Genomic DNA, 16267 nt, shown 5'->3' on the forward strand with positions numbered 1-16267 from the left:
ATAGCATCAACATCACCAAAAGGTCATCTACACCAAAACCCCATCTGTAGGTCACCGACATTAAAGACCAAAGGTGGATAAAACCACAAAGATGGGGAGAAACCAGAGCAGAAGCACTGAAAATTCTAAAAATCAGAGTGCCTCTTCTTCTCCAAAGGATTGCAGCTCCTCACCAGCAACGGAAGAAAGCTGGATAGAGAATGACTTTGACGAGTTGACAGAAGTAGGCTTTAGAAGATTGGTAATAACAAACTTCTCTGAGCTAAAGGAGGATGTTCGAATTCATTGCAAGGAAGCTAAAAACCTTGAAAAACGATTAGACAAATGGCTCACTAGAATAAACAGTGTAGAGAAGACCTTAAATGACCTGATGGAGCTGAAAACCATGGCACGAAAACTTCATGATGCATGCACAAGCGTCAATAGCCAATTTGATCAAGTGGAAGAAAGCGTATCAGTGATTGAAGATCAAATTGATGAAATAAAGTGAGAAAACAAGGTTACAGAAAAAAGACTAAAAAGAAATGAACAATGCCTCCAAGAAATATGGGACTATATGAAAAGACCAAATCTATGTTTGATTAATGTACCTGAAAGTGATGGGGAGAATGGAACCAAGTTGGAAAACACTTTTCAGGGTAGGACAACATGCAAATTCAGGAAATACAGAGAACACCACAAAGATACTCCTAAGAAGAGCAACCCCAAGACACATAATTGTCAGATTCACCAAGGTTGAAATGAAGGAAAAAGTGTTAAGAGCAGCCAGAGAGAAAGGTCGAGTTACCCGCAAAGGGAAGCCCATCAGACTAACAGTGGATCTCTCAGCAGAAACCCTACAAGCCAGAAAAGAGTGGGGGCCAATATTCAACATTCTTAAAGAAAAGAATTTTCAACCCAGAATTTCACATCCAGCCAAACAAAGCTTCATACATGAAGGAGAAATAAAATCCTTTACAGACAAGCAAATGCCGAGAGATTTTGTCACCACCAGGCCTGCCTTACAAGAGCTCCTGAAGGAAGCACTAAACATGGAAAGAAACAACTGGTACCAGCAACTGCAAAACATGGCCAAATTGTAAAGTCCATTGATGCTATGAAGAAACTGCATTAATTAATGGGCAAAATAACCAGCGAAAATCATAATGACAGAATAAAATTCACACATAACAATATTAACCTTAAATGTAAATGGGGTAAATGCCCCCATTAAAAGACACAGATTGGCAAATTGTATAAAGAGTCAATACCCATCAGTGTGCTGTGTTCAAGAGACCCATCTCATGTGCAAAGATGCACATAGGCTCAAAATAAAGGGATGGAGGAAGATCTACCAAGCAAATGGAAAGCAAAAAAAAGCAGGGGTTGCAATTCTAGTCTCTGATAAAACAGACTTTAAACCAACAAAGATCAAAAGAGACAAAGAAGGACACTACTTAATGGTAAAGGGATCAATTCAACAAGAAGAGCTAACTATCCTAAATATATATGCACCCAATACAGGGGCACCCAGATTCATAAAGCAAGTCTTTAGAGACCTACAAAGAGACTTAGACTCCCACATAATAATAATGGGAGACTTAAACACCTGACTGTCAATATTAGACAGATCAATGAGACAGAAGGTTACCAAGGATATCCAGGACCTAAACTCAACTCTGCACCAAGCAGACCTAATAGACATCTACAGAACTCTCCACCCCAATCAACAGAATATACATTCTTCTCAGCACCACATCGCACTTATTGTAAAATTGACCACATAATTGGAAGTAAAGTACTCCTCAGCAACTGTAAAAGAACAGAAATCACAACAAATTGTCTCTCAGACCACAGTGCAATCAAATTAGAACTCAGGATTAAGAAACTCACTCAAAATCACACAACTACATGGAAACGGAACAACTTGCTCCTTAATGACTACTGGGTACATGACGAAATGAAGGCAGAAATAAAGATGTTCTTTGAAACCAATGAGAACAAAGACACAACATACCAGAATCTCTGGGACACATTTAAAGCAGTGTGTAGAGGGAAATTTATAGCACAAAATGCCCATAAGAGAAAGCAGGAAAGATTTAAAATCGACACCCTAACGTCACAATTAAAATAACTAAAGAAGCAAGAGCAAACACATTCAAAAGCTAGCAGAAGGCATGAAATAACTAAGATCAGAGCAGAACTGAAGGAGATAGAGACACAAAAAACCCTTCAAAAAATCAATGAATCCAGGAGCTGGTTTTTTGAAAAGATCAACAAAATTGATAGACCGCTAGCAAGACTAATAAAGAACAAAAGAGAGAAGAATCAAATAGATGCAATAAAAAATGATAAAGGGGATATCACCACCGATTCCACAGAAATACAAATTACCATCAGAGAATACTAGAAACACCTCTATGCAAATAAACTAGAAAATCTAGAAGAAGTGGATAAATTCCTGGACACATACACCCTCCCAAGACTAAACCAAGAAGAAGTTGAATCTCTGAATAGACCAATAACAGGCTCTGAAATTGAGGGAATAATTAATAGCCTACCAACCAAAACAAGTCCAGGGCCAGAAGGATTCACAGCCAAATTCTACCCAAGGTACAAGGAGGAGCCATTCCTTCTGAAACTATTCCAATCAATAGAAAAAGAGGGAATCCTCCCTAACTCATTTTATGAGGCCAACATCATCCTGATACCAAAGCCTGGCAGAGTCACAACAAAAAAAAGACAATTTTAGACCAATATCCCTGATGAACATTGATGCAAAAATCCTCAATAAAATACTGGCAAACAGAATCCAGCAGCACATCAAAAAGCTTACCCACTACGATCAAGTCAGCTTCATCCCTGAGATGCAAGGCTGGTTCCACGTACGCAAATCAATCAACGTAGTCCATCACGTAAAGAGAACCAATGACAAAAACCACGATTATCTCAATAGATGCAGAAAAGGCCTTCGACAAAATTCAACAGCGCTTCATGCTAAAAACTCTCAGTAAACTAGGTACTGATGGAACGTATCTCAAAATAATAAGAGCTATCTATGACAAACCCACAGCCAATATCATACTGAATGGGCAAAAGCTGGAAGCATTCCCTTTGAAAACCAGCACAAGAAAAGAGTGCCCTCTCTCACCACTCCTATTCAACATAGTGTTGGAAGTTCTGGCCAGGGCAATCAGGCAAGAGAAAGAAATAAAGGGTATTCAATTAGGAAATGAGGAAGTCAAATTGTCCCTGTTTGCAGATGACATGATTGTATATTTAGAAAACCCCATCTTCGCCCCCCAAAATCTCCTTAAGCTGATAAGCAATTTCAGCAAAGTCTCAGGATACAAAATCAATGTGCAAAAATCACAAGCATTCCTATACACCATTAACAGACAAACAGAGGAAAATCATGACTGAACTCCCATTCACAATTGCTACAAAGAGAATAAAATACCTAGAATAAAATACCTAGATCCTCCTTGAAGGATCTCTTCAAGGAGCACTACAAACCACTGCTCAAGGAAATAAAAGAGGACACAAACAATTGGAAGAATATTCCATGCTCATGGAAAGGAAGAATCAATATCGTTATAATAGCCATACTGCCCAAAGTAATTTATAGATTCAATGCCATCCCCACCAAGCTACCAATGACTTTCTTCACAGAATTGGAAAAAACTAACGTTCATATGGAACCAAAAAAGAGCCCACATTGCCAAGACACTCCTAAGCCAAAAGAACAAAGCTGGAGGCATCATGCTACCTGACTTCAAACTGTACTGCAAGGCTACAGTAACCCAAACAGCATGTTACTGGTACAAAACAGATATATAGACCAATGGAACAGAACAGAGACCTCAGAAATAACACCACACATCTACAACCATCTGATCTTTGACAAACTTGACTAAAACAAGTATAGGGAAAGGATTCCCTATTTAATAAATGGTACTGGGAAAACTGGCTAGCCATAGGTAGAAAGCTGAAACTGGATCCCTTCCTTACACCTTATACAAAAATTAATTCAGGATGGGTTAAAGACTTTAATGTTAGACCTAAAACCATAAAAACCCTAGAAGAAAACCTAGGCAATACCATTCAGGACATAGGCATGGGCAAGGACTTCATGTCTGAAACACCAAAAGCAGTGGCAACAAAAGCCAAAACAGACAAATGGGGTCTAATTAAACTAAACAGCTTCTGCACAGCAAAAGAAACTACCATCAGAGTGAACAGGCAACCTACAGAATGGGAGAAAATTTTTGCAATCTACCCATCTGACAAAGGGCTAATATCCAGAATCTACAGAGAACTCAAACAAATATACAAGAAAAAGCAACCCCATCAAAAAGTGGGCAAAGGATATGAACAGACACTTCTCAAAAGAAGACATCTATGCAGCCAAAAGACACATGAAAAAATGCTCATCATCACTGGTCATCAGAGAAATGCAAATCAAAACCACAGTGAGATGCCATCTCATGCCAGTTAGAATGGCAGTCATTAAAAAGTCAGGAAACAACAGATGCTGGAGAGGATGTGGAGAAGTAGGAATGCTTTTACACTGTTGGTGGGAGGGTAAATTAGTTCAAACATTGTGGAAGAGAGTGTGGCAATTCCTCAAGGATCTAGAACAAGAATTACCATTTGACCCAGCAATCCCATTACTGGGTATATACCCAAAGGATTATAAATCATGCTAATATAAAGGCACATTCACATGTATGTTTATTGTGGCACTATTCACAATAGCAAAGACGTGGAACCAACCCAAATGTCCAACAATGATAGACTAGATTAAGAAAATGTGGCACAAATACACCGTGGAATACTATGCAGCCATAAAAAAAGATGAGTTTGGCCGGGCGCCATGGCTCACGCCTGTAATCCCAGCACTTTGAGAGGCTGAGGCAGGCAGATCACAAGGTCAGGAGATCGAGACTATCCTGGTCTAACTCGGTGAAACCCCGTCTCTACTAAAAATACAAAAAATTAGCCGGGCGTGGTGGTGGGCACCTGTGGTCCCAGCTACTCCGGAGGCTGAGGCAGGAGAATGGCGTGAACCCAGGAGGTGGAGCTTACAGTGAGCTGAGATCGTGCCACTGCACTCCAGCCTGGGCGACAGAGTAAGACTCCGTCTCCAAAAAAAAAAAAAAAAAAAAAAAAAAAAAAAATATATATATATATATATATATATATATATATATATATATATATATATGAGTCCATGTCATTTGCAGGGACATGGATGAAGCTGGAAACCATCATTTTCAGCAAACTATCACAAGGACAGAAAACCAAACACTGCATGTTCTCACTCATAGGTGGGAATTGAACAATGAGATCACTTGGACACAGGGTGTGGAACATCACACACCGGGGCATGTCAGGGGGTGGGGGACTGGGGGAGGGATAGCATTAGGAGAAATACCTAATGTAAATGATGAGTTGATGAATGCAGCAAACCAACATGGCACATGTATACTTATGTATCAAACCTGCACGTTGAGCATATGTACCCCAGAACTTAAAGTATAAAGAAAAATTTCCTATCTCCTCAAACGAAGCTATATAAGCAAAAGAGAAATAATATCTTTTCCAGACAAGCAACTGCATAGGGAATTTGCTACCACTAGACCACCCTTACAAGATATCCATAAGGGAGTTCCATGCAACAAACGTGGAAGCAAAAGAATGATACCTGCTACCACAAAAACATACTCAAGTACACAGCCCACAGATCCTATAAAGCAGCTACACAATGGAAACTACAAAGCAACCAGATAACAACTTCATGATAGGATCAAAACCTCACATATCAATATTAAACTTGAGTGTAAATGGTCTAAACACCCCACTTAAAAGGTACAGAAGGGTGAGTTGGGTAAAAAAACAAGACCAATCTGTCTACTTTCTCCAAGAGACCCATCTTGCATGTAACAATATGCATATGCTCAAAGTAAAGTGTTAGAGAAACATCTACTATGCAAAGAGAAAACAAAAAAGAGCAGGAATCACTATTCTTATATCAGATAAAACATACTTTAAACCAACTACAGTAAGATTTCAAGGACAAAGAAGGCCATTATATAACGATAAAGGGTACAATTTAAGAAGAACACATAACTATCCTAAATATATACACACCCAACATTGGATCCCAGATTTATAATACAAGTACTTCTAGACCTACAAAAAGGCTTAGACGGCTACACAATAATAGTGGAGCACTTTAATACCATACTGACAGCATTAGACAGATCATTGAGGCAGAAAACTAACAATGACATTCTGAACTTAAACTCAACACTTGATCAATTGGACCTAATAGACATCTACAGAATACTCCACCCATCAACCAAGAAATATACATTCTTCTCATCTCCACACAGAACATACTCCAAGATTGACCACACACTTTGCCATAAAACAAGTCTCAATGAATTTAAAAAATTTGAAATCATACCAACCATACTCTTCAATTACAATGGAATAAAAGTATAAAGTAACACACAGAAGCTCTCTCAAAACCATACAATTACAAGGAAATTAAACAACTTTCTTCTGAATGACTTTTGGGTAAGCAATAAAATTAAGGTAGAAATAAAAAATTATTTGAAATAAATGAAAATAGGTACACAACATACCAAATTCTCTGGTATGTAGCAAAAGAAATGTTAAAGGAAAGGTTATAATGTTAGATGCTTACCACAAAAAGTTAGAAAGATCTCAAATTAACAATCTGATATCATATCTAGAGGAACTAGAAAAACAAGAACAAACTAACCCCAAGGCTAGTACTAGAAAAGAAATAACTAAAATCAGATAACAGAATGAAATTGCAGAACAGAATGTAATTGAGACTCCAAAATCCATACAAAAATAAAAAAAATCAAAACTTGGTTTTTTGAAAGGATAAACAAGATTGATTAACAACTAGCTAGATTAACAAAGAAAGAAGATCCAAATGAGCACAATCAGAAAAAAAGGTAGCGTTACAACCAATCCCACAGAAATATAAAAGATTCTCAGATATGATTATGATCACCTCTATGTATGCAAACTATATATAGAGGAAATAGATAAGTTACTTAGGAACACATCATTTCCCAATATTGAATCAGGAAGAAATTGAAACCTTGAACAAAACAATATTGAGTTCCAAAACGGAATCAGTAATAAAAATCCTATCCACAACCAAAAAAAAGCTCCAGACCGGATGGATTTGCAGCCAAATTCTACCAGACATACAAAGAACTGGTGCCAATTCTACTGAAACTATTCCAAACCATTGAGGAGGAGAGACTCCTCCCTAACTCATTCTGAAAAACCAGCATCATAGATGTCAAAACCTCGGAAAGACACAACAAAAAGAGAAAACTGCAGGCCAATATCCCTGATGAACATAGCCACACAAATCCTCAACAAAACATTAGCAAACCAAGTCCAAAAGCATGTCAAAAAGTTAATTCACTGTGATCAAGTAGGCTTCATTGCCTAAAGATGGCAACAGTAGAAACTGGGGACTACTAGATGGGGGAAGGAGGGAGAGGGAAAGTGTTGAAAAACTAACTATTGTGACTGTTCTCAGTACTTGGGTGATGGGATCATTTGTATTGCAAACCTCAACATCACACAATATTCCCAGGTAGCAAACCTGCATATATACCCCTTGAATTTAAAATAAGCATTGAAAACAAAGGGTAGGAAAAATGGTTTTTTATTTTAATTAGCAATATTCAGAATAGTGGATTAGTTTCTAGCATCTTCTAAAGTGAACAATGAGATGTGTGTGTGTGTGTGTGTGTGTGTGAGATTATTATCTCAATTTAAATATATAATTTAAATACATTAGATGTGTGTTTTTTCTTTTTTTTCGAAATGGAGTCTTGCTCTGTTGCCCAGGCTGGAGTGCAGTGGCATGATCTCAGCTCACTGCAACCTCTGACTCCCAGGTTCAAGCGATTCTCCTGCCTCAGCCTCCAGAGTAGCTGGGATTACAGGCACATGCCACCACATCCAGCTTATTTTTGTATTTTTAGTAGAGATGGGGTTTCACCATGTTGGCCAGGATGGTTTCAATCTCCTGAGCTTGTGATCTGCCTGCCATGGCCTCCCAAAGTGCTGGGATTACAGGTGTGAGCCACTGCACCCAGCCAGATGTGTTTTTATATATTGTATTTATTATTCTAATTGGTATGTACATCATCTCACATTTAGCCAATGGGATTCTTTTTAAATCTTCCCGAGTCCTTCTGACATGACCTTTGTTAATGTCCTTGCTTTTTAGGATGTAAAAATGTTTTAGTGTTAACTTGTACATTTCTGGCCCCAGATCTAGAATTAGCCATTTCCCCAAAGAGGCCTGGCTTCTTTTAGTGAGAAATGACATTTAGAGAACATTATCTAGTTATGAGAGAGCTCAGTGCGACTGGGTTGATTATTGTGTCTAGGTCTTTTCAATGAGAAGAGCTAGGAAAGACATTTTTTAAAAGAAAGTACATGATGATGTCATAATATTTCCAATCCAAATTTAGAGATTGACTTTATTTTCGTTTTGGTTTAATTTTATTTTATAATTGTATAAAACTTACATAGTTCAAAATCAAATTATGAAACAAGGGATATGTAGAGAAGTTTACCTTCTATTTCTTTGCCTCCATCCTGTTTTTTTCTCCCAATTTTGTTTACAGGCATACCTTGTTTTATTGTACTTCACTTTATTGTGTTTTTCAGATACTGTGGTTTTTTTGCAAATTAAATGTTTGAGTCAATCCTGTGGTAAGCAAGTCTATTGGCACCATTTTTCCAACAGCATATGCTCACTTGTGTCTCTGTGTCACATTTAGAAGTCTTATAATATTTCAGGTTTATTCATTATTATTGTATCTGTTATGGTGATCTGTGATCTTTGATGTCACTATTAGGTTTTTTCGGGCTGCCATGAACCATGCTCATATAAGATAACAAACTTGATCAATAAATGTATGTGCTCTGACTGCTCCATTGACCAGCCATTCCTTCATCTCTCTTTCTTGCTTCTGTCTTCCCTATTCCTTAAGACATAATTAGGCTAATTAATAACCCTATTGTGGCCTCTTAAGTGTTCAAGTGAAAAGAAGAATCACATGTCTCTCCATTTACATCAAAAGCCAAATATGATTAAGTTTGGTAAGGAAGGCATGTCAAAAGCTGAGATAGATTAGCTATAGCTAGGCCTATTGTGCCAAACAGCCAAGTTGTAAATGCAAGGGAAAAATTCTAAAAAAACTTAAAAGTTATACTCTAGTGAACACACAAAATGATGAGAAACTGAAATAGCCTTATTGCTGATATGGAGAACATTTTGATGGTTTAGAGAGAGGATCAAACCAGCCACATCATTTCCTTAATTGTAAAACCTAACCCAGAGCAAATTCCTCACTCTCTTCAATTATATGAAGGCTAAGAGAGGTGAGGAAACTGCAGAAGAAATGTTTAAAGCTAGAAGAGGTTGGTTCATGAGATTTAAAGAAATAAGATCTATCCATAATATTAAAGTGCAGGGTGAAGCAGCAAGTGCTGATGGAGAAGCTGAAGTAGGTTATTTAGAATATCTAGATAAGATCATTGATAAAGGTAGCTATACTAAACAGATTTTTCATGCAGATGAAACAGCCTTCTATTGGAAAAACATGCCATCTAGGACTTTCATAGCTAGTGAAGAGAAGTCAATGTTTGGCTTCAAAATTTCAAAGGGCAGGCTGACTCTCTTGCTAGGAGCTAATGCAGCTGGCGACTTTAAATTGAAGCCAATGTTTGTTTACCATTCTGAAAATCCTAGGGCTCTTAAGAATTATATTACTCTGCCTGTGCTCTGTAAGTGGAGCATCAAAGCCTGGATGACAGCACATCAGCTTATAGCGTAGTTTACTGACTATTTTAAGCCCACTGTTGAAACCTACTTCTCAGAAAAAGAGATTTATTTCCAAATATTACCACGCATTGACATAATGCACCTGGTAACCCAAGAGTTCTGACGGATATGTACAGGGAGTTTAATGTTGTTTTCATGCCTTCTCATACAATGTTAATTCTGTAGCCCATGGATCAGGGAGTAATTTTGACTTGTGAGTCAAAATTAAGAAATACATTTTGTAAGGCTATAGCTGCCGTAGATAGTGATTCTCCTGATGGACCTGAGCAAAGTAAATTGAATACCTTCTGAAAAGGATTCACCATTCTAACTGCCATTAAGGATATTCATGACTCATAGGAAGAGCAGTAGTTTGAAAGAATATCAACATCAGCAGGAGTTTAGAAGAAAGTTGACTCCAACCCTCACTGAAGATTTTGAGGGTTTCAAGATTTCAGTGAAGGAAATATCTGCAAATGTGGTGGAATAGCAAGAGAACTAGAATTAGAACTGAAGTCTGAAGGTGTTACTGAGTTGCTGCAACGTCATGATAAAACTGGAACAGATGAGGAGTTGCTTCTTATGGATGAGCAAAGGAAGAGGTTCCTTTAGATGGAATCAACTCCTGGTGATGATGCTGTGAACACTGTTGAAATGACAAAAAAGAATTTAGAATATTACATAAACTTACTTGAGAAAGCAGCAGCAGGATATGAGAGAATTGACTCCAATTCTGAAAGAAGTTGTATTGTGGGTAAAGTGCTATCAAATAGCATAGCATGTTCCAGAGAAATCTTTTATGAAAGGAAAGGTAAATCAATGTGGCAAACTTCATTTGTTTTTCAAGAGATTGTTACAATCACCCCAGCCTTCAGCAACTACCATTCTGATTAGTCAGCAGCCATTAACATTGAGGCAAGACGCTCCAACGACAAAAGATTACAACTTGCTCATGGCTCAGGTGATCATTAACATTTTTTTTAGCTATAAAGTATTTTTTAAATTAAGCCATGTACTTTTTTGATGTAATGTTATTGCACACTTAATAAACTATCGTATAGTATAAACATAACTTTTATATGCACTGGGAAACCAAAAAATTTGTGTGACTCCCTTTCTTGCAATATTTGCTTTCTTGTGGTGGTCTGGAACTGAACCCACCATATCTCTGATGTATACCTATATTTTGTGGCTTATTCTTCAATTTAACGTTTAAAAAATTTTAAACTAATGAAAAAAATTTCAGGAACCACTCCATTTTTAAATGTAAGAAATACATACAATCAATCCTCATTAGTCACAGATTCCAGATTTGCAAATTTGTCTACATGCTAACATTTATTTGTAACCTTAAAATCAATACTTGCAGCACTCCCGTGGTCATTCATGAATACATGTAAAGCACTGTAAAATCTGAATCATTCAATGTGTATATTCCTAGCTGAGTCAAATAAGGCTCTATCTTCTCACTGCAGCTCTCATATGTAAGCTAGTGTCCTTTTTGCAGTAGATTTATTCTTTTTTTTGCACTTTTTGCTTTTTCTTGATGATTTCACAATTAACAATGGCCCCAAAGCATAGTGCTGAAGTGCTGTTTGGTGTTACTAAGCATAATAAGGTTGTTGATGTGCCTTATGAGGAAAATCTGCGTACTAGATAACCTTCATTTAGGCATGAGTTACAGTGCTGTTGGCTGTGAGATCAACATTAATGAATCAACAATATATATTTAAATAAGATTCCTTTAAACAGAGTCAGACATAAAACAGGGTTAAATATTGATTTGTTGATAAAAATATTGTGACCAGGGCTTATAGGAACCTAATCCTGTATTTCCATTAGGAGCAATGGTTCAGTTATTTGCTAATTTAGTGCTCAGTGTGACTTTAGAGAACACAACTACCACAAATAATGAGAATAATGAGAATGCACTGTGTGTGTGTGTGTGTGTACTTAGTACTCTTCTTTCTTAGATAAACAATAGCATACTATGTGTACTCTTCTCTGCTTTGATTTTTTTTTACTCAACATTAAATCCTAGAGATCATGGTAGTACACAGAAAAAAATCTTTATTCTTCAAGACAACTATACACCATTGTGTGGATGTACTTTAGTTATTCAACCTATCCCCTATTGATAGATATTTAAGTTATTTTTCAGTTATAATTTTTACTACTTTGCCTTGTGTATACATCTTAGATATTACCAAATTCCCAAATTCCCCTTCCCAGGGTTGTACTGTTTTGTTTTCCCACCAGCAGAGAAGTACCCATTTTTGCATGGCCTTGATTAAAAGGTGTCTTATCAAACTGTTGAATATTCGCCAATCTGATTAGGAGAGAAATCATATCTCAGTTTAGTTTTAATTTTCATTTCTCTTATCTTATTATGAGTGAGGGTGAATGTCTTTTTATATACTGAAGGATCATTTGTTTTTGTTGTTGTTCGTATCACTAGCACTGGAGGTTTATTTCAATGATGGCTGGGAAAATTAGAAAGGCTGCATAGTAAGGTCTTTGGAAATCTGGAACATTGTTTGTCACCACATATAATTCAGCAGCAGCAGCAGCTACATGAGTCTGTTAGTAGCTCTGGGCCCCAGTAACAATTTGAGATGTCTTCTGAGTTCCTATCTGTGATAGTTAACTTTATATATTGACTTTTGAGTTAAGGGATAACCAGAGAAGCTGGCACAACATTATTTCTGGTGAATCTTTGAGGGTGTTTCCAGATGATATTAGCATTTGGATCAGTAGACTGAGTAAAAATGATCCACCTTTACTTATTTGAGTGGGCACCTGAATAGAACAAAATGGTAGAGAAAGAGAAAATTCACTCTCTCTTCTTGAGCTGAGAAATCTGTCTTCTAATGCCCTGAGATATAGGTGCTCTGGGTTCTTGGACTTTATGACCTTGGATTTACAACAGCAGCCTTCCTGATTTTCAGGCCTTACGACAAGGGCTGAATCACACTGCTGGCTTTCCTCATTCTATAGCTTGCAAATGGTATATTTTGGGACTTCTTGGCTTCCATAATCATGCGAGCCAATTCCTGTAATAAATATTTTCTTATATATCTATGTATATCCTTCACTATTACAATGCAGCAACTTCAGTTCTATTTTTCTCTCCACCAGCTTCTTCCTATTTCATTTCTGACAATTCTTTTTTCTTTCCTCAGCCTATTTGCTTTTAGCTGACTCATGGCTTTTACTTACCCATGGTACCTCATGGCTTCTGCCTCTTGTTTCCTCTTTTCCTCTCTGCTTCTGCCAGTCCTACTCTCTGCTCACTTTTTTTTTTTTTTTTTGCACATCTGACATTAAAATTCCCCAAGAGTGGACTTAGTGGATTGAATTAGCCAGTAACCACTGAGTATAAAGTATCTTTCTGGGGCAATGCATTTGGCAGGTTGCCGGCCAATCTAAATATATTTTTGGGTCAGATACTTATCCTTTGTTCAAGAGGTCATGATTAGAGCCTCAGGTTATATGACACAAAGTGTGGAAACCACAGGGTAAGGAAGTTCTCAGAAGAAAGATGTGTGCAAGACTTCTCCTGGTTTTACTTCTCATGGATAGCCCAATATAAACACTAAGAGGAAAGGTATGAAATTAACATGTACATTTTACATATGAGGCAGTGGAGGCTGAGAGACATTAAGTAACTTTCCCAAAGTCATATGGCTTACTGGTACCAAAGCCATGTGCTTCAGAGCCAAGATTCAATCCTCAGAGTTGAATGCAGGCATTTAAATTCTGTTGTATTGACTCTTACTTGGACTCTGTGAATGTTTTTACCTGACTGTTTTGGGCTTGAATGTACTTAATGTCCATATTAAAAAAAAAAAAATCTCTACATCAAGATTATGCTTTAGTGAATGAATGTCTATGGGAAAAGCATTTTTCTTTTGGAGCATTCTATACTAATTCAACTTAATTCCTTGATCATTTCCTATCCAGGGTAGTTATAGTTTTATTTTATGGATATTGGTCTAGATTAATTATTTCTGTGTACATTTTATAATAAACGTTAATGTAGTCATCAGTTTTTGTTATAATCATTTGTTTTATTATTGTCAAATGTCATTATGTTTTCATTTTTTTGGCCTTTATAGTTTTAAATTCAATTTTTTCAGATAAAATATTTTAGATGCAAATTTTGCAAGAAGGTTTTTTTTTGCTAATTTTTTTGAGTGTGGTTTTAGCTGTTGACAGTTTTATTTGTTGCTGTTGTTGATTATTTCTTCTAAATATGCTTTTTCTAAGATCATTTTTTTCTTTTTGCATTTTACTATATGCCCAGCAATGCATAATTCTTCAGTTAGTTTTTACCTATAACAAATTTTAGCCTGTGGAGATTCATTATTTTCAGTTTCACTATAATATGGTAATTTTTTCTATCAGTAATGCTTATTATAAATTAGAAAGAATATTGATAATTTGTATTACTTTCTTGGAACAAAGCAAAGAGCTCATGAAGGACAAAGACAAAAGATTTAGGTGAGTGGTGGGTTAAAGTCTTGCATATATCCAGGAGTCTAGATTCCATAGGGGGTGCTCTTTCTTCTCAACCAAAATGCCATGATACTTGGCATTTTTCCTTTCTCCTAGGAGTTGTTTGGGGTTATCAGGCTAAAGATCAGGTCCTTTGCCCTACAAGGCTGCTAATGAAGAGGAGAGAAGGTCATCCTGAATTTGTTGGTAAGGACTGAAAAAAAAAAAGTCTACTCAATGTAAACATAACAGGTCCCCAGGCCCTACTTAACTCTGCTGAAGGGACAAGCTGTTCCTTTCCTGAACTTGGTTCCCCAATTCCCCATGCTGTCTTGGGACTGGGGTTGAAGCTGGAAAAGAATGACCTTGCATCATCTTGTAGATCCATCCAAGTTCCTCCAGGCTTGGAAAGGCTCCCAGGCCATTCTTCAGTATCTCTACATAGCAAAGCCTCCCTGCAGGCCTATCTTGTCTGAATTCCAAGGGCCGTATGTCAATTAAAGCACTTGGAAGTCACAATCAGTTGTCTTTCTAATGCCTCTAATTTCAACCTCCAAACGACTGCATTATGTACAACCTAGTCTAGGAGTGGTTACTAAGTCATTATGTCCACTGAGATTTGTATCATTATCATTTGTATGATTAGCATATACTATCATATAGTAATATGGCCAAGAACAGGACAAAACAAATAAAAATGACCATAGAGTTGTTGTCAAACTTCATTATAAACTGAGTGTTAAATCCCATCTGATCCCAGCTTTAGGATTCTCTGGAGATAAAGTGCTCCACAGCCTTGTCCTGAAATGACTCTCCCTGTGTCTGTTTAATTGATCATAGTCAGTAAAAGACCAGTGTATTACAGTCTTGGTGATGTCCCACATGATCAGCCTGAAGGACTCACAGGTGGGCAGTATTTATTATAAAACAAACTATCTTTTTTTGTATCATTATCCACAGAAACATGGTAGCTAATATGTTGATTTGAAAATCAACAGAAATTTGTTGGCTGCTAACTTTCTGAAGGCAAATTTGTCAACAGCCTGCTTTCTGCGAGTTTTGACCTCCCTTTCCAACCTGCATCTGATTGCAGCTCAAGATCTTCTGCTCTGTATTTGGTCTTAATCCTAATACTGTTTCTCAGACACTGATGTTTGCCTTACCCTTAGCTACAACTCAGATGATCCCACTGGGTTTTGGGGATTGAGATGGCTTCTTGTAAAAGTCTGTCTTACTTCTGTCTAGCTCCTCGTATACCTTGAGGGCCATGGCCACTATTGGGTTTGCCTCGGCCTTTGAATGGGAACCAGAGAAAATGGAAGAAATGTTCCCTCCTTATCTACCTGTGTGTCTTCCTCCAGTGGTTCTCTGGTTTAGCTTTCAGGTGTAACTAGGTGAGTATCTTTCTGAATCCCTCAGTCTCAGAGAAAATAGGATCAAGGGATCATTAGGTCTAGTTGAACCCTACAGTCTTGGAATAGACTGCTTTCTATTCTTATGCTCAATACCATTGAGGAATCTGTTGGAAGTCACCCAGCAGTAGAATTTTCCATTTTTAAGGAAAGATGATAATAAATGTTATAAATCTGAATTGAAGACTGGTATTATATATGCCATTGCTGAGAAAATGTGCTAGATCAACTGAAGCAAGAATTAAGTCTTATTTATCTCTCTGACTATCACAGAACCTAGAAGGTGCTCAGTAAGTATAATTTAAATTTAACTGGATATGAATTATGATTGTAAATTAACATTTGTATGACCTCATCAATAATATATGGTTTTCCAATTCTTTTCTATCTAATATGTATCTGACAGCTCTTAATTTTTCCAGTGTCCTTTGCGGCCAGAGTATTGCAGATTGGAAAGTATGTGGACTTTGGGATCAGA

The sequence above is a fragment of the Gorilla gorilla genome, chromosome 9 (assembly GCF_029281585.2).
Source record: "Gorilla gorilla gorilla isolate KB3781 chromosome 9, NHGRI_mGorGor1-v2.1_pri, whole genome shotgun sequence".
NCBI classification, from domain to species: Eukaryota; Metazoa; Chordata; class Mammalia; order Primates; family Hominidae; genus Gorilla; species Gorilla gorilla.